Source organism: Plectropomus leopardus, chromosome 9 (genome assembly GCF_008729295.1).
Source record: "Plectropomus leopardus isolate mb chromosome 9, YSFRI_Pleo_2.0, whole genome shotgun sequence".
Lineage (NCBI taxonomy): Eukaryota > Metazoa > Chordata > Actinopteri > Perciformes > Serranidae > Plectropomus > Plectropomus leopardus.
In genome coordinates, this window is record NC_056471.1 from 7714529 (window position 1) to 7734606 (window position 20078).

Below are 20078 nucleotides of genomic sequence, written 5' to 3' on the forward strand. Positions count from 1 at the left end.
TCCCAGAAATGTTTGCACAACTTAAACTCCGATCTGCATTTACACCAGTGAGCTCAGCATCGCGGACAGACTACGACATGGGTTTCAATGGGGCATGAGCTGCAGCCACCCAACTAGAAGAGCTGTGTTCAGTCCACTAAACTATTTCAACACATCAGACATGAGCAGACATTCAAATGCTTCCACAGAGAAGAAAATACGGGTCCTGATCAGTAGTTCTCAGTGAAATCGTGTGAGCAGAATTGCTCTGTAGTGGATGTGAGCAGTGAACTGGTAGCTTAAAGAGCCAAGAGGCCTGGCTTACAGGCTTCTCAGCCATCTTTTCATAGCTGAGCCAGCGCTGCTCGGAGGAGCCTGAGAGGTGAAAGCCCCTTTTTGGCAGCTGCTGCAGTAATGTGACATAAGGAGCTGGAGTGAGGAATTATTGAAGCACAAACATCAAAGGAGGTTTTCTTGAGTTCTGTCAGCCCAGGACAGCAAGGAGAGACAGAGAATTACCCAGGAACCAAGGCACAGGAAAAAGTGTCTCTCTCTCTCTCACTCTGGGTGCATTTCACGTCATTATTCATGTCATGATTGTGTGTACAGCTGAACTATGTGTATACAACATGAATTAAAAGGGTGTGAACATGTGCTCTGCTGAGAAAGACGATAAGCGTTCCAAAATGGGTCCCATAAGAGACACGTTTTCAAAAATATAACCATGGAAGTCTGTTCCATGTCTTATAGTGCTCACTTCTAGATCTAATTATGTGTCAGTAACAGCCTCAAGGAGAGATAAGTTGTATTTAAGAGGGAGCTGTGTGAAGTCCAAGCTCATTCTCGTTCAAACTTGTCATATATTGCAGCTTGGTCAGTGATTTCGGCATCAGACAACAATGCAAGAAAACAACCTGTCCAGCAATATGATGTCCTGCCGATTGAGCCAAACAGCAACTGTCACAGTGGTATGATACGTAGCCAGATGGCATCAGTTTGAAAGGAGCCGGAAAGTCCCTATAGAGTGGGCAGGAGGGGTGGTGTATGGATCAAACAAACCCAGGACTTTCATCGAGGAGCCCTCTGTTTTCTTCCGGTATGAATGCTGAGGCAAACCACATGCTGTTGTTGCACAAGGAAATAAACATTTTCTTTACCAATGTTGAGAGTTTATTTTGAAAAAGACTGTATGCATTTGATCGTAAAGAAACTGTACATTTCAAAATCGTATTTTGAAATGATGAAATGCATTTACCAGCATTTGCATGCATGTTTTTTCTCAGTCTAACTGAAAAAAATCAAGTCAATGCTTTACATGGGATGTTCTCTAATATGATCTGGTGTTTACCAGTACCAACGCATGTTCAAGTTGTATTGTGGGTAATGCAGGCACCAGGGAGGAAATTGTGTGGGATAAAAAAGAAAATATAGGTGCTAAACATTCTGCAATATAAAGAATGTGAGAGGAATGCAGTGCTTATTATTCAGTGGAGTATCATGTAATCATTACAGAAGTCTTTTCCCCCTGGGTGTGGCAGGTGTGAAGTATTGCCACATGGTTACGTAACGTGTGTCATTTTTCAGTGTAACTAGTACAGAGAGCAACATGCACTCTTCTGTCTCTGCTGGAGAAAAGCACCCTGCTGTTCTCTCACAGTCACTAAAACCAAATTTATTCCCTGTAAAGAGAGAGCTGTTGGTGGGTATCTCTGCTGTGGCTTCTTCCTCCTCTCTGCAAACCTCACCGTATCTAGCATCTCTTCTACAGGACAGGCTGTCTAGTTGTGTGTGTGAGAGCCTTTAATGTTTAGTTATGCATTTACTGCCACAAGGAAAAATAAAGCTCTTGGTCATAATCGTCAGCATTTGTAAAGGCTTGATAAGGTAACCAGGTAATGAACCAGACTAAATTAACATAGGAGCAGTTGTGGGATGATAAACTGTACAAAAGTGTCTCATGATGGAAAATACCAGTTACTAAAGCTGAAGAGTTCAGTTCACAGATCAACACTTCTGTTTAAAATCTGATTTCATTTAGTGTTGGATTTGAAATAAAAATTATATTAAAAACAAAAGCAAAAGTGACAGAAGATAATGAACTTGTCAAAACACCTACCTGATTGGCACACTGAGGTGAAAACTATGTTTAAAACTTCCACCAGAACATTATGTACTCCACTGTTGGCAATATGATTGGTTTTACCTTATTCCATCTATGACTGGTAGTAAATAGAAAAAAAAGCTTGTTAAAGCCATTGTAAAGCTCCATTTCCATTGCATGCTATGCTAAAGGACTCAACTCACCTTGCTTGGAAATGTTGTGTTTTGGATTTTAGTTTTGGCAAAACTAGTGGACTGTACCTTTTTTTAATCATCCTGGTTGAGGTTCTGAGCAAGCTGAGCCAATTGCGAAAGGTGGCGTTCAAACACTACTGACTGCTGATTAGTCAAAGAGCATTGTTTCAAAAATTGTTGCTTTCATGACATGAGACATCATGCACAAACTGGCAACTTTTAAGTAGTCAAACTACCGTCAATAGCTACCACAAGTTTCTTAGTCACCCGACCCAAATTTTAGAAAATGGCAACATGTTAACACAATTGATGAAGTACATGCAATCCTCAGTTTTGATTTCCAATGAATGGATCCAGCAAGAGAGTCATGGCAGTTTCACACAACGTCACAAGGCCGCCCACTATCTGCAGTGGAAAAAGAGATCAAGAAAATGATACCAAAAGGGAGTCGAGCTGAGTCGAGACATACCATGCAGGGAAAATTAGCTTACTATAAATGTTTCCAACTCTCTCGCCACCTAATGGCAGAACCAAAATATTCTGTGAAAGACTGCAATTGCAAAGCTATTCGCTAGCCACACATATCCACCCTGGATATGTGTACATACTGTTGCGATTGGGCTAGAGAAGCACAAACACAGCACTGATTTTCACAGGAATCATTCTGAAAGGTAATAATGACACAAATGTCTATTCATAAGGGTTTTGACATTCTTCCCTTTCAGTGGCTAGTCTGTGGTACAGTGGCAAAAAGACCACTGTGTTTTGAGGCTTTAAGTGGTTTCTCTACATTTTTAAATACCAGGACAAATGACGCCATTTGTTCTTCATCCATTAGGTATAAAAGCATTGAAACAGGTCAGTTGCTATGGCACTGCAGAGGTGTATCTGAATGTCTGTGGAATGAACTGTGTGGTGAAAGAGTTTGAGTCAATGGGTTGACTTGTGTACTTTACTCTGATCACTTGATAGGCCTATTTAGTAAAACAGAACAAAAAAAACCTGGAACACAGAGGTTATGCCAGGATTTGAACTCAGCCATTTTTTTTTTTAAATTGGTATCCAGCTTGAATACCTGATTATTATTCCATTAAAGGATTGCAATGTTCCATAAAACTTAATGACACAAAACAATTGAAATTTTAGTCAAGGATCTTCACAGTGATTCATCAGAAGATTACAATAACTCTGTTTTATTAAAGTCTAACTAAAGAGCTCTCAGGAGCTCCATTAGCAGATAAATGAAGACTGGCAGAAGTGTTGTGGACTGCTTTTTTTAAACATCTACTGCAGCAGTATTGGCAGGCTGCAACAAGACATCGAAAGACAAATCAGGATGGTTAATTATTTGGTGATTGTGATGATGTACTTAACTCCTCTATGGGAAGAGTTCATTTTATAGCACTAAAATAAATGTCTCTTATTTAAACTTGATCACACAATACAATGCACTTTTGTCATATCTAGTGAACATGTTACTGATTTTCCTGTTCATAGCATTGAAATCATCGACACTGTTGGACGTAAAGAAAATGCCACCAGTTGTTGTGCAATCATGAAACAAATGCTGATTTTGAAATAGAAATAAATTGTCAAAGGCTCTTTGTAAGGAGCTATACTTAAATGCAGTCCCACCACAGTTTACAATGTTAACATGCACACATTTGATAATTAGCCCTAAACACAAAGTACAGTTGAGTGTGATGTGAACGTCATTAGATTTGCAGGTAGGTCACAATCCAAAGTATTGGACAAATAGAGATTGACCTGATAGTGACACTACATGAAAAGTTATGAGATCAACAGTGATTCAAAGTCTTCCTGCAGGGAATATGAATGCATGTTCTAAAATTTAAGGTAATCAATCCAACAGTTGTTAAAACATATTTCTAAACACTAACCTGGACCTGGTGGTGGGGCCAGAACAAATGCCAGAAGTTCACCAAAGTCAGTGGTATTCGTCCTCAGGGAACCATGAATGTCTGTACACAATTTCATGGCAATCCATGAGATCCACGTTCTTTCAGTCAGGACCAACAGAATAGCATTGTCTTCAAAAATTTGGGTTAAAGAATTGACTGGGGTCACTCTGAAATGATCTCTTCATCTCTTAGAACAGTTGAGTTCTCATTCAGTTTTGAGCAGACTTACAAGCCACAACGATCAAGTGATTCAAGTCAGACTGTCTCAGAGTGCTCATTGAGTCATTCACTGACCACACTACACTGTGAACATGAATTTCGAGTGATAAAGACTGTCACTGAGTCACTCGAGCCCACCCCTTTTCATCTTTCGATTTTTCAACCAACTTAACATGACACCATGCCCATTTCTGCACGATCAAAGTGGGCTGCCAGATGTCAACATCTAAATACTGGTTGCCAGCTGACAAGTAGCCAACATCATTGACAGTGACTGCTGCTAGCTAGCCTAACTCGTGGCCCCTCCATCTCACTGTCTTCAGACCAGAGACTACAAAGATCCCTTTCCAGCTACATCACCTGATCCTAGGCAGTCCGATTAGCTGATAGATCAACAGATGATCACATGGTTCTTTTCTATTCAACCAATGTACAAATCACATTCAGGGCACCTATTTATACTGCTTTGGCCTGTCCACTGTTGCTGTTTCCTTACAGCCCGTCTTCACCCCAGATCCTGCTTTTCATGCTGTGTCTGACTCATCAATTGATTTCTGTTTTTCACTGATGCATGCTCTGTTCTGTACTGTTGGATCTTTGCTGCAGCTCTCCTTGCCATAGGCTTTCCATGCAGGCACATGGAAAGGGCAGGGAGGTTTTATATCTGCCTCAGGCTTCCCTCGAATTCCTGCAGAGGGCAGGGAGGTTTGCTTTTTCTGCCTTTGGCTTTCCACAGAGCATGTGGAAGGGCAGAAAGATTTGCTTTCTCCAACCTTAGCTCTCCACGTAGGCGCAGGGGGGACAGGGAGATTCTCTCTCAGCCTTAAGCTCTGCACGTAGGCGCAGGGGGGACAGGGAGGTTTGCTCTTAGTCTTCGGCTTTTCGCGTGAGCAAATATCATGTTGCAAAGAGAAATAAAGTTTTCTATGACTAAAAGGGTCCTAACTGAACTGTTCGTAAAAACAGATTAACATCCGTTCTCATCTTAAGTTGTCACATATTGCCGCTTTGCAGTGAAATTCCACCTGTAAGTATTATGTTCTAGGTATCCCTTTGCTTTACCTGTTGACTTTTTGGGAAGGCACTACAGTGATACCAACAAATGTACATGGTGAGATTACACTGTACATGGTTGTGTTCAGGTAACACAAACACATCGCAACCAGTGCCGGGATGATAACAAAAGCACATTCTGGCATGAGTGGTCAGAATTAGGCAACAAGTGAACATGGTGTAGGAAAAAGCCCTTCACATTCAGACAGGAAGTGAATACCAGAATGAAAATCCATAGTTTGTTGGAATAAATCTTTTAAGTGCACAGATTTTAGGGATTTCCTACATTAAATAGAACCATTACTAAAGCCGTGTGGCTACTTTGGCTAAACACATTTTCTTTTTTTTTTTTTTTTTTTCAGTCTTCTTGGGCTCTAAATATGCAGCTGGTCCCAGCTTAACTCCTGCCATTTAGGACTAGAAGACAAGCTAAAGTCTTTCATGTGGACCTCAGCAAGCCACTAAAATGTGCCAATACACTGATCCACGTCGGAAATTTTACCCTCTCTTATCCTTGTGTAGGATCCAGCCTCTAGGTTCCAAATACAATTTTTTTTTCAGGTTCACAAATTTCTATTGTATAGTAATAATAGGAACATACTGCAAAAAAAAAAAAAAAAAAAAGAAAAGAAAAAGAAGCAGGACAGATGTGCCAGTTGCACACAGTAGTGGATGGATGATGCAAAAGCGTGACCTAGTAAAAAAAAAAAAAAAAAAAAAAAAAAAAAGTCACTTGCTCCACACAGAAAATAAATCAGGTTTAGGACCTGCATCAAATGTTATGTCGAAACTTATGCATGCTGACAAAGTGTATGTTCTGCAGTAAGGAGGCTCTTCAGATGTGCACTGAGAGGCTAAGAACAAATAAAGTTAACAGAGTAAATATGGTAATAAAATAAGGAAGTTCAATGGTGCAGGTCACCAGTGGAATAACATTATATGGGGATCTTCAGCACGTGGAATGGAGATCACTGATGAATGCATTTGGCATGTTAGGGAGTGTAGGGAAGATTTTGTTTGGAGATTAGCCCCACAAAACAGAAAAACTTTTTTAAAAATTGACAAATTCAAATACAGACTAGTTTTCTGACAAAGTATATTTAGCGGAAGTGTTGTCAGTGTAGATTAAGATTTACACGCAGCTTTGTAAATTAACCCCAATAAAATCTGGCAGTTTGAACAGACAGTTCTGAGAAAATTGGACCACATAGCAGCAGCAGGAACATAACCTGCGCAATCTCTGGATAAAATAGAGTGTCAACATTCTCTGATATAGTGACACTGTGAAGCTATTCTTTGTATTGTACAGTCGACAAACATCTGCAGAATGGCTCTTTAGCAGATGGAGAAAAGAGATGGAGAAAGCGATGAGATGGGAGGGCATGGTCTCCTTTCACAAAACATGGAGCTGGGTCTAATCACACTGAGCGTGTTTTGAAGGCTGAACAATTTAAGTTGCTCCTCATTGCTTTTGTTGTTGAAGTCTACAAAGCCGAGCGCCCTGCTTAGGTTCAGCTGATGGGTGAATTGTGACAACCGGACTCGTGACAATCAACCCTCAGTCAATAAGACCCTTTGCTGTGCTGAGTAAAGAAAGGCTTTATTACCAAACGAAAAATCGTAACAAAGCTGCTTTAATTCGTGTGCTTTCAAACCATTCAATTAAATCATTCAAAAGCTCCGAAAAACCTGAGGGGGTGCATTGTTGTTACAAGGCTTTCACACCAAAGGCACAAGTGCAAAATTACAAAGATTGCTGTGCTCCTTCATGCAGCTGCATTATACTACCCTGATGTTCTGCGGGCGAAGATGAACTAAATTTCTCAGAATAAACAGTCCTCCTTTGCTTGGAGGTGAAAATTATGATGGCAACGATTGTACAAAATCATGGAAAAGTTAATTTTAAAAAAAGTTCTAAAACTCATCTCACATAGTCTTGACTAAAATATTTATCTTAAATAAATAAGAAAATAATATTGTAGTCTGCATCATCAAAGCTGACTGTTTTGTCGTACAATTTGCCAGTCTCCTTTCTGAGCACAACTTTCTGCCAATGATTTTTTCTTGCATTTGTTATGAATTTGTTTATGCCAAATTTGAAATCTCAAGGTGGTTTTGAGATATCATGTTCACGAAAACGACACAGATGCAAGGTCACAGTGACTTTGACTTTTGAACATTAAATTCAAATCAAATAAGTTCATCCTTAGTACTTGTGGACCTTTCTGCCAAATTTGAAGAAATTCCCTCAAGGCGGTCTTGAAAAAAGACACATGACAATGAGGGGTAGAAACATTGACTTGTATGATGTTCTAAATGCTTGGCAACCTACCACTGAGTTCATCCCAGTGGTCTTGAATCAGTCTTTTATTTAACTTTCAGAACTCCAGAGGCTATTATTTTCAAACATTTATCCCTAAACTCTTAACCACACCCTTGACCTATACCATTGCAAATGAAAGCATTGCTTTTGGGACCTGCCCGAGGCCAGTTAAATATAAACACTTACAAAAGATGAAAAAAAATTGTAATTTACCTTCTCAGTGGGTAAATGCACTAATATATGAGTACACAGAAGGTCTCCAGAACCTTCACATGCGATCTTCAATCTCTGCACCACCTCAGGGCACCACACACACTGACCTTTGTGTCAATGCATTAACTGCTAACCATAATGAATGACTTTGTTAATGAGGAACCTAAGCCTTACCATCAATACACAACATCTGTTCTATTAGTAACGGAGTCGATACATGTCTCCCGTGAAAATACGTCCACACTTGTCTTTGCTTTTCCAATTTCCATGCAGATCCAGTGACAGTGAAAACCTCCCAGCCTGCTTTCTGGATGGAACAAGTCTCATGACAGGAGGGCAAATGAAACCCAGAAAATTGTAGCCTTTTTCTGCTCCGTGTCAATTCGAAAATACTATTACATTTTCCATTCCTGAAGCACTTCTTGTCAAGACGGGGTTTTCATTCATCCTTGCCAAAAATGAGACCACTATAGGCTTTATCCACTGGGTAACCTTTTTTATTAGAGCACTTCCTTTGAGTTTTTCATTACTGCCAATGAGACAGGTTCCCTTCTCTTTCCATTTCCATGCTTTCAACTCCTTCATTTTCATTTTTTAGTGCCCATTCCTGCCTTATTCCAGCTCAGTGTTCTTCCCCATCCACGCTTCCCTTCCATCCATCATCCCTCTTGTCTCAGGTTGTTGCCGGCTCAGCAGATGCCTCTTTAAATTCCTTTGGTAATGACACTCAAATCAACTAACTGTGTGTGCAGGTGGGGATGGGCCTAACTGTATGCCTCAAACTGAGTGTTGAATATGCTACATCATATTTGTGGGTGTATTTTTGAATGTTGGATGATTAGAGCAGAGCAACAATTTTGATGTTTACTTAAATTCTCACCTCAAAATGAGTGCTTTTGATAATTCTTTTCTGATGGTTAATGTGGTCAATGAAGCCAGTGATTAAAATACCCTTTTAACTATCAGAAATTACAGCCAAAACTATTACAATGAAAACCAGGTTGTAAAAATGGTCAGGACAGCTTTTCAGCTGTTTTTTTTTTTTTCAATAAAATTATGCCTGATATTTGATCTGATCTGTAAACTTAGTGTACTGAAACATTTTTGATTCATAGACATCAACATGGCAATTTTGCAGATATGTAAACTTAAGGACAAAAAAACAGAAAAAGGAGAAATATGATGTTGCTCTAGATAGAAATCATTTCTACACAGCCAGTATCACAACATTTCATTTCAATTTGCAACGCAAATTTCAGAGGCAGCATAACAGTGTGTTGAGGCAATACAAAGTGAATAGATACAAATAGAATTTGCCCTGGGGTATAAGCGACTTACCAGAGTTGAAAATGTTTCAGCCTGAGTGAAAAATGTGCACTTATTCCACCAATTCAACAACATACAGATAAGAAAAGAAAAAGAAGAGACATTGGAGCAAAATAACAGAAGCAACTGGAGTTCCTGGGAAGGTTTGAGATAAGAACAAGAGTCTAAACTGTTAAATTATTCACTGCCAGAGTCCATGGTGGCATGCTATTGTTCCGTGGCTCATAGTTCTGAAACCCCAATAGTCCGAAAAATGTCCTACAGGACCAAAAGGCCATTTGTCTGACAGCCCAGTATCCTGACAAACAAAGGCATGATCACTCTTTGCATCTGATAGCTAACCCTTATATTTTTACCCTAACCAATGTACCTCCTCATGCCTAAACTCAACCAACAAAAACAATATCAGCCAATCAGAGGCAGATTAGGACTGGTCATGCCTTTTTCCCCCTTCTATTCTCAGAATATAAGCCACTCTGCTTATTAGCCATATGTTTCGGCATGTGTTTTGGAAATATTGGGCTGTAAAACAAATGGTCCATGTCCAATGGGACATTTTTCAGACTGCCAGGGCTTCATAATTATGAGCTATTGTTTTGAGGGGATACACTAGAAAAAAACATAAAGGCAAACTTTTACCTCCTGTTCTTTCAAAATGTGGCTTAACCCTTTGAAACCTGGATCTACATCATTTTTCTTGTGCTGCATTCAGATGCCTTTCAGAAGCATTTAAAACCTTTGAAACAAGCAAATTGGTTTGATTTCTATCAAAAACATGGGAATAAAAGGCAGTGAGCAACTTGGCCAGAAATGTGCCACAGATTGCAAGAAATGGATTTAAGGTGACAAAAAAATTACCTGAAATTAGTTTAAAGGGAGAATGAGAGAGAGACAGAGCATTTTCAGAAAATTATTGCAAAAAAGGGAAAAATATCTAGGCAACATAAAACATTTGTAGTCCTTATTTAGCGGTCATGTCTGTGTTATTGTTTTTGTTTTATACTTTTCTTCCTTTTTTTTTGATAATTTTCAGGTAATTTTCTCATAACTTTTTAATAATTCCTTGATTTTAAGACAGATTCATTGCCATTTTTCTTGAAGCTTGTTTAACAAGAAATTAAATTGAAGTTGATCCTAAATCCTGCTACATCTTTTTGGCGTCGAAGGAGGAGTTGAGGAGTCTCACAGTGTGGGGGAAGAGAAGCTGCTTCATAGTCTGGTGGTTCAGCAGTGGATACTTCTGTGTATTTTTCCAGATGGCAGCAGGGTGAACAGACTGTGGCTGGGGTGGCTGCTGTCTTTCAGTATCCTTTGGGCTCTGTGCAGACACCTCACTTCACCTAGTTCACTGATGCTCTGTAGATGGGATCTAGTGATGTTATGGGCAGTTTTAATCACCCGCTGTAGAGCCTTCCTGTCCTGGGCCGTGCACAAACCATGCCAGTTCATGATGTTTCCAGTCAGTATGCTTTCTATTACTCCTCTGTATAAGTTAATCAGGATCTTGCTCTGGAATTTAGCCTTCCTAAGTTTCTTTAGGAAGAACAGTCTTTTCTGTGCTTGTTTAACCTGGGTGGTGATGTGTAATGACCGAGACAGGTTCTCAGTGATAGCAATTCCAAGAAACATATAGTTGTTCACGGGCTCCACCTCAGCTCCAGTGATTGCCTCCGTCTTTCTAAAATAAACAATCAGGTCCTTGGTTGTACTGACGCTGAGCAGTGGGTTGTTTCTTTGTGCACCACTGCAAAATTGTTGATCTCCTCCCGGTATGAATGCTCATTGTTGTTTGTAATACAGCCAGTGATGGTGGTGTCATCTGCATACTTCACAATAGAGTTCTCCTTATGTCTTCATGGGAGAGATTGTGTTGAATGCTGAGCTGAAGTCAACAAACAGCATCCTGATGTAGCTGTTCTTATTCTCCAGGTGAGTGAAGACTGAGGGAAGAGCAGTGGATATAGCGTCCTCTCTGGATCTGTTGGTTTTAAAAGCATACTGGTAAGGGTCCAGGCTGGCAGGGATGTTGTCTTTGATGTGCTGGAGAACCAGTTTCTCAAAGCACTTTATCAGGATGGGGTTAAGAGCCACAGGGAGATAGTCATTAAGACTAGACACAGCAGACTTTTTAGGTACAGGGACGATGATGGATGTCTTGAGGCAGAAGGGAACAGTGTCTTATGAGAGTGAGATGTTAAAAATGTCTGTAACATTAACAAGCTGATAAGCACAGGTTTTTAGTACACATCCAGGAATGTTGTCGGGGCTGGCAGACTTTATATTTCCTCTCAGCAGGAGTTTTCTGCTGAGTTTTCTGCTGCTGTGTGTCCGGCAGCATGGCCTCATATATGATGGGGGCGGTCCTGCTTTTGTAGCCTGTGACAATTTGAATTAACTGCCACATATCTTTAGTGCTGTTGCTGTTGGGGTTTCTCTCCAGTCTCTGCTGATGTCTCCTCTTAACCTCCTTGATGCCAGCTCTCAGTCGTGCTCCGGCGATGATGTATGCCTCCTTGTCCCCTAACTGAAAGGCAGCTTTTTTTTGCTCTGAGAAGAGCCTTCACCTCCCCATTCATCCAGGCTTTCTAGCTTGGGCATGATCTCACTGTCTTTGTGATCACCACGTCATCAGCACATTTGCTAATATGTGATGTCACAGAAGATGCATATTCTTCAAGATTGATCTTGGTATCTTGAGTGGCAGCATCTTTGAACATTTGCCAATCTGTGTGCTCAAAACAGTCCTGTCAAGCTGCTGTGGCTTTGTCTGTCCATATTTTAACAGTTTTAACTGTTGGTTTGACTTTGGGTCATTTCTTGTTGAGTTGCTCCTTGTTTACTTCCCATGTTTTCAAAAGAAACTTGCTCTGGTTAAAAAGGGCTAAACAACACAACAACCAGAGACACAAGACATATAGAGCCACAGAATTAAAACAGTAACACACATCTAGCTTAAGTCTGTCTTAGCATTCTTAACAGCATAAGTCCTAAATATGCTACATTTAGCAGGATGGATTTTTAGCTTGTCAACTGTAGCACAATGTAAAAGAAAGTTACTAAGGTGTGATATGTTTTTTTGGGGCATTATTTGAAATTTTATGGACCAACAATTAATTGATAGAATAGAATCACATAACAATAATCATCTTGTAATTTATGATTTTGCTCTGTTTAATTTAAACCCTCTATATCTTGTGGTGTACCTTCCATTATTAATATTTCTTTATCAAATCATAGAGTAAAAACATGCAATCTTTTGTAGCTTCTCAACAGTAATTTTATATTTCTCTCATTTAATAGGCCTATCTGTTAAATATTACAGTGACTGTGCATTCTGTCGAGTCTTACCAGATAACAGGAAAGAGATCTGTCTGCCAGTCACAGCTGCTGCTGCCAAAGCTGAGCAGAGTAAGCAGAATATTCATAAAACGCCCACATCAGGATAAGCACACTCAGGCCGGTATTGGCCTTCACTACGAGTTTACCACAGAGAAACAAGAGGCCATGCAAGGCAGTAATCCACACAGTAATCTGCCAAACAGCAGCAACATCAACATCACTTCCAAGGAGACCACACGCCATGGGTCAGAATCTATCAATATATTTTTGTTTCTGTGCAAACAGCAACAGAAAATGCCATCATTACTGTCACTCCTTTGACTACAACATCAACAACAACACACTGAGTTCAGAACAGTTTCCAGCCACAAATCAACCACTCTTAACTAGTTTCTACACTACCGCTAGTCTCACAAACAGAGAGAAACACACACAAACAAATTTTTTTCTTACTAACCTGGGTCTGTGCGTTTCTCAAGGATGTCTGGATCAGCTCCAAGAAAATGAATTATTCAGTATTCTCTGAACAAATACAACTCAATGTCCAGTTTTAAATGTCCAGCGCTCTGTTTGTCTGTCCTTGCCAATGAATCTTCAGGAACTCTGCACTTGTAGACAGAACCAATTAAAAATGGGACACAGATCTAGATCAGATATATTCTGCAATGTATATAACTGGCTCATTTGTGTAAAAATGATTTTTAAATGTTCTTAAAATGAATTTAAAAGGAGATTTCACCTCAAAATGTGTGTAGAGAGATGTCTGCCTTCTCACCAGTACAATGGAACTAGATGGCACTCAGGTTTCTGGTGTGCCAAAAAATACATTTGAAAAAAACTCAAAAGCAATGTTTCTTTTTCTAGAGATCATTACCCAGTTAGTTCATGCAGGAACTATTTTATTTCCATTGAACTATGAGGAAGTGTGCATCTACTCATGTACAAGATGCTCATGCTAATGACACTAACACTTCCCTCTGGGCTGTGATACTATGAGGTTTATCTAGATTGATAAATAGCGCTATAGGTAAGAGGAAATGTATTTTGGATTTTGGTATGAACTGTCCCTACCAGTCCACCAAAACAGCAAAGCAAAACAAGGTAAGCGGGCTCAGACAGACAGCAGTGTAGGAACATGACAATGCACAACTACAGAGGGATACAGGCAAATGATAGATGGACATCCCACTGCACTATATCATGTTTTGGTTACATCATCTGCCTCACAATATTCAAGAGTGAGTTAGTGTTTAAATCAGTATAAACAATCCCTGTGTGGGCCCTGGGTCTGCTGCTACCCCTGCCTCCCCCGTAAAACCTGCTAACAAAACACCAACTCAAGTTTTCTTACACTGTGTTTCAATGCATCTGTCAATCAAATACTAGCTTGTATGTGGTGATAAAAAATGTATTGGACATAAAGAAATGTAGGATTTGTACATCGTCCTTCACTGTCAGCATCTAATATGTGAGTAGGGTCTGAGTGTCTGAATGTTAAGATGACATCAAGACCTTGTAGATGTTCCAGGCTCCTGTGGTAAACACTCTGGACAAAGAGTTACACAACACTGTTCTTACTCCTCCAAGTAACGTGATTCTACGTCATTTTGTATGACGTGGGATACATTGTGTAAGCGAACTATTTTTGGGAAAAAAAAGTATGAAATATGCAACACATTCTCACTTCGAACTCATCACATGACGCCACTCTGTAAGGACCTTCTGTGTCTACCTACATTGTTTTAGGTATCCTTCTGCGTCAGTTGTTGCCATTACAGTGATGTCAAGAAATGCACATAGTGGGATCACACAGCCTGTTACCTGGATGTCATAGAATGCAGAAAGTGGCATGGTCCATATGTTCACACAGCAGTGTTAACTGTCACGATTGCTGGGATTAGGCAACAAAGTCACAGACGGTTAAATTTGGGCAAAAGAGGCACATGGTAAGATATAGAAAAAAAAATATGCATCCAAACAGGAAGCGAACTCCAGACTCCCATATGACAGTCTTATGAGCGCACTCATGCTCCTTAAATCATGTTGTTACCAGTGGCGTTATCACGTGAAGATGTTCCTTAGTGTTTCATGTGCATGCAGCCAGTTCCACTGGCCGCATTCTCAAGTGACACCGCCCATGCACGTTGCATGTTGACGTGTCTGGTGCCTTCCAGCCATCCACCAGCATACAATAACAACGCCACTGTTTCTGTCCAACTATGTTCTCATCTGACGCTGTCCAGCCACGTTCCGGTTGGAGCTCTGACAGAGTGGTGCTATGTGATGAGTTCCGAGTGCGAATGGGCTGAAATACGTGATTCAAGTCAGATTTTAAACATTTGCCCCCTCACAATCACAAAATGTTTTATACCTAATGTGACCTTGATATGTTTTCTAAATCATGACATTTTGCAGTGTTCAAAAATGTTCCCATCCCTGTTGTTTTCTAATACCGGTCAGCTCACCATATGGTTTGTCAGGCAGGTTAAAATGTTCGTCCCTGGAGAATTACGTAGTATTTAACTAACAATGTGACCCCAGTCTGTTGACCATAAGGTTTTCAAAGCAGTTAGAGTTGTCACCTGTCACGGGACGGTGCACCCGCTACGCCAGCATCTGTCCCTTTGACACACAGACACACATGTACATTGCACACACTCCCACCTGGCCATAGATTCTCATTACTGTGATGCAAAAGTCTATATTGAATATTTAGTCTTGCCTTCTGCATCATGGTGGAGTTTCAAAAGGGAAATCTTGGATTCCATAATAGTATAATGATGGTGCTGTCAGTTTAAGTTATGAGTTTTGAAGGGCAGCGAAGAAGTTTCTTTGTAGAAAGACTTCATCAAGGTTAATCCCTGGAGGAAAACAACTTCCACACCTTTCTGAAAGGCATTATATTCATTGTGTCAGTTAATGCGTGATTGTGTGTGTTTATTTTTTCCAAGGGTCAATCTACCAAGATAATGCATGCGTTCAGGATAGAGCCATGGAAACTATAATGGTCAATGAAGCCTGGAACAAATCACATCCACAGTGTGTCCATGACCTTGATGAGCCTTGAGATTGTCTTCAGTGACTGTAGGGCCTCAACCTAACACTTTCTAGAGCCGCAGACACAACATCCTATATCATTCAATTCACTTTAAGGCGTAAAATGCAATGGGGTATTTACATATACTCTTTTGCGGTGCTTACACAATAACTTTAGTGATATTGACATATGTGGCGGTAATTGTCTTATTTCCAGTTGTTCTCATGCATTGTTTATATGTATACAAACAAAAAGTAATGAAGCAAAATGCATATATTTTCCATATAATCATGAGTTAATAATTTGAGTATAATGCAGGTGTTTAGGGAGGCTATGATCATGTGACCAGTGTGCTGACAGGAGTAAAGAGGAAAGTATTTCTTATATGGACCAAGTGGACTCTGAGTCATTTTAAGGTTTATTTTCACCATATTTTTCTTTTTTATTAAACCTAACCGACATGTTTCCTTTCCTAACCCCAAACTCTGTAACTACACATGAATTACATAACTTAATGTTAAGGATGTAACCTCATTTGTTTCGTGCTAATTTAATAAGCTAAACCATGGCCATGGACAAAATGAGAAGTAACAAAGAGTGTTGCCATCTGGGTTCATGCTGTTTCAAAGCACCGAGCCTCTTTGTTCACTGTGTTTTTATCACTTTATTTCAGTTATCTGTTGTCTTTTGCTAAGAACCAAATTAGCTGTTAGATGGCAACCTGTTAGCACAGCCATTTGCACAGCTGTTAAGGGTGAATATTCGCCAGTTGTGAAATACTCCAAAAACACTCCAGTGGCCATATGCAGTGAATCACAAAGCAAAAATTTGCTTCGTGTGCAGTGTGAATACAACATTATTCATATATATTTTGATCTAACTCGTGCTACGACATCACAAGAACAGAGTCCTACACAACGCATCTGACACGAAACGTCAATATGTCACCAGAAAGATGCTGGACTTTCACATTGAACAGACGGGTTTGAATGAAAATCTGTTGTTTTTTTTCTTGTCAACTGTATGTCTTACGCAATTAAAATTTTCATTTTCAATTTCGGGTTAGTAGTAAGTTGCAATAAACATGCCAAAAAACATCTGACAAGCAATCTAGAAAATGAACAGGTTGATGATGAGGTAGATGCAATGTAAAGTTTGATTGCCAAAGGAGGAATGGATATTCCTGATGTTCAGCTCATTGTCAAAGTACTGCTTTTGTTCCCCAAAGAACTATGATTTTCTTACAATCACCAGTCTCCATAAGCCTCGCTTTTGTCTGAAGCAGGCAGCCTTTTTCAGAAAAAAAAAACAAAAAAAACTGTAAAGTTGTAAAGCAGAACACAGTGGATAATTAAGGAGCCAGATATTTTGTCAGGAGTCTGTAGAGATGATAAGTCCAAAAGAATGCTAATGCTACTCTGTGTCTGCTAGATGTGTTTCTGCTGCCCCTAAGTGGCCAAAAAAGTCAGTTAATTAAGTTTTGACATTCTGGTCTAAATAATCACCGTGTCTGTAAATGTGCATGCACACATATTCTATGCCATGACAGACAGTTTTTCAGATTTCATTTGTGTTCATTTTCTGTCAGTGGTTGAGTGGCAGTTGAGTAAAATGTTATAACTGGAAATGATGAGTACGATAATGAAAACTAGGTTGCATAAAAATGATTAAATTACTAAAATGATTGTTCCTTAAAAGCATTAAACTTGTAACCACAGTAATCACCATCCCAAAATGAGTGGATTTTATATCAAAGGCAGAGAGTGTGAGCATGTGATGACAGTATGTTTGCAGCAGGGGTTGGTAATTCTTTTCACTCTCCATCAGCTACTCCCCCCTCATCTCTCTCTCTCTCACACACACACACACACACACACACACACACACACACCCTCCCCAGCTGCCACTCAGCAGATGTCTGCTGACTCCGTTTGATGTGAGAGAGAGCAGCCGACTGTCTCTGCATCCACTTTAGTTGAAACTGAAGTCATTTTCACATTATTATGCTTCTAATACAGAGTGTGTGAGTGTGCTTGTGTGTGTGTGTGGGCTGCAACACCTGCTGTTTTTGCCCACACTTTCAACTGTCATTTACCATGGAGTGTTGTTGAAGCGAGCGAAGCCCGGCTCCGATAAAGTGGCTGTGATCAGCAGCTCCTCACATCTGCACTCAGAGAAGGAGAAAGAAATGAAGAAAGTGTTCCGACTCGTTCACTGTCTGTGTGATTCTGACACACAGAAAACAAATGACTCACTACTCAATATCATTGTCCAACCTTGCTCACTTAACCAATCCCTTTGATTATTTTAAGGGTGGAAAACAACTTAAAACAACACTCCATTATATGATTAAAATAACCTTGGAATATCTAGAGGAAAAAACTCTACCAAAGTCTGAAACAAGAACAATACATGATGCTATTTAAACAGCCTGCAGAGAGAGCCAACAGGGTGCTGATTTGATGACATATATATATATTAAAATTGGTATATTGGCTTTCAGGGCTTAGAGGTTTAAGATGCATTTGTTAAAATTAATATAAGCCATGCTATGGTGCAACCTCTGCTGTAACCTCACTACTCTATATGAGTGCTTTGACCCTCAACTTGCATATCATGGGGTCAAAGATCAGCAGAAAGATGCGTTTTCCTTTCCACTCCTCTCAGTAAGTGAATAAGTAAGTCAGTAAAATGTATTTGCGTAACACTTTTTAGACATAGGTCACAAAGTGCTTCACAAGGGTAATAATACAACACATCAGAAAGGGGGCACAGAAGGTTAGTTAACCCTCTGCACCCTGAGCAAATTTCAATTTCAAAAACATGAGGATAAAGGCAATGAGCAACTTGGAAAGAAATGTTTGACAAATTCCAAGAAATTAGTTTTTGAGAATTGTTTTTTAGAGCAAGGTGAAATATGTCTGGAGGGAAAAAAGATTCAGTCGTAGTGCTCTGTAAGTCAGAGTGAGAATTTTGAACTGGATTCTTTCCTCAACGGGAAGCCACTGAAGGGATTTTAGTATAGGGGTAATATGAGATCTTTTTTTATTTAGTTAGTAGTTGTGCAGCACCACTCAATAGAGAGATGAAGAAAATAAGAAGATTTAAAATAGTCAAAAGGAAGAGAAATTACTGAATTTAAAAAATTTGAATGACAAAAATCATTGACTTTTTTTATAAACCTATTTTCATATTCCATTATCAGGGCTGTATCATTATTTATTTATTTATTTTTTTAGTAGATCATTGCAACAACACATTAACATACTACAAAAATATTATTGGTTAAAAAGTGTCAATTTTTCACAATGCAGTGCAGATACAGTGGCGATTTTTGTTTCTGTTTTTTTCTCTTTTTCCGCATCTGTGAATAATGAAAAGCCTGTCGTAAATTTGCCGGAGTCAACTGCAGTTCAGCATCTCTGTGAGTGTTTGAGTGACTGTGCAGGAAATCACAGCAACATACATTTTTCAGATGACTGATGTTGTTATTTAACGGCATGAAAAAGCGAAAAAGGCACGCTCTGATGTCTCTTTATTCACAGGATTTTGGTTTGTAGGATTCAGCACACATATGGAAGTGGAAAGTGAATTGAGTGCATTGTTATTGTTTTTTTTTAAATAATGGAAGACCTGTCAACGAATTTAGCACTGTCTATGTGTTTTTCGCAGACATAACTCCCTCCCTCTCACACACACACACACACATTCACACATACTATGTACACACAGTTTTGTAGTGCTAAAGAGAATCCATAACCACCCACTGCCAAAGAAGTCAGAGAAAAATCTCAGTTATCTGCCACTTTATGACTGCACCTTTCATAATTGTGACACTTCAGTGAGTTTTAGTGTTCCCAGAAGCTACAAGAATAACACAACTGTCATATCAATACTCTCTACCTCCTTTTGTCATGATAATGAAAAGAACAACACAAAGTTTTATGACCCTAACTCTTTGAAGCCCAATGAAACCTCACTAAGTACACATGCACCTTTCTAAAGATGAGACGCTTTTATTCTTCAGAAGTTTAGTAAATAGGAGTGTCTCTTTTTTTTTTTTTTCCAGAGAGCACCTCTGCTATTCAAACACTTTCAGTTTTCATTTCTAACAGGTTTAGTCATGATGGATTGGACAGCCGTATATCAAATATAATCGTCTTAGCGCAGTTTTCTCTTCTTCTAGAGTGCAGACTCGATATGAAAAAACACACCTGAAAGCATTCCTTAAAAAACTGAGTGGAGTGACTGAGGCATTTAAAGCCTTTTCAAAGCAGCTTATTGCTTTCAAATGGCAACGATTCAGGCTGGATTTTCTCTTAAACTATAGATTTTTTTTTTTACAGTGGATTGCTAAATGATGCTTGTGAGA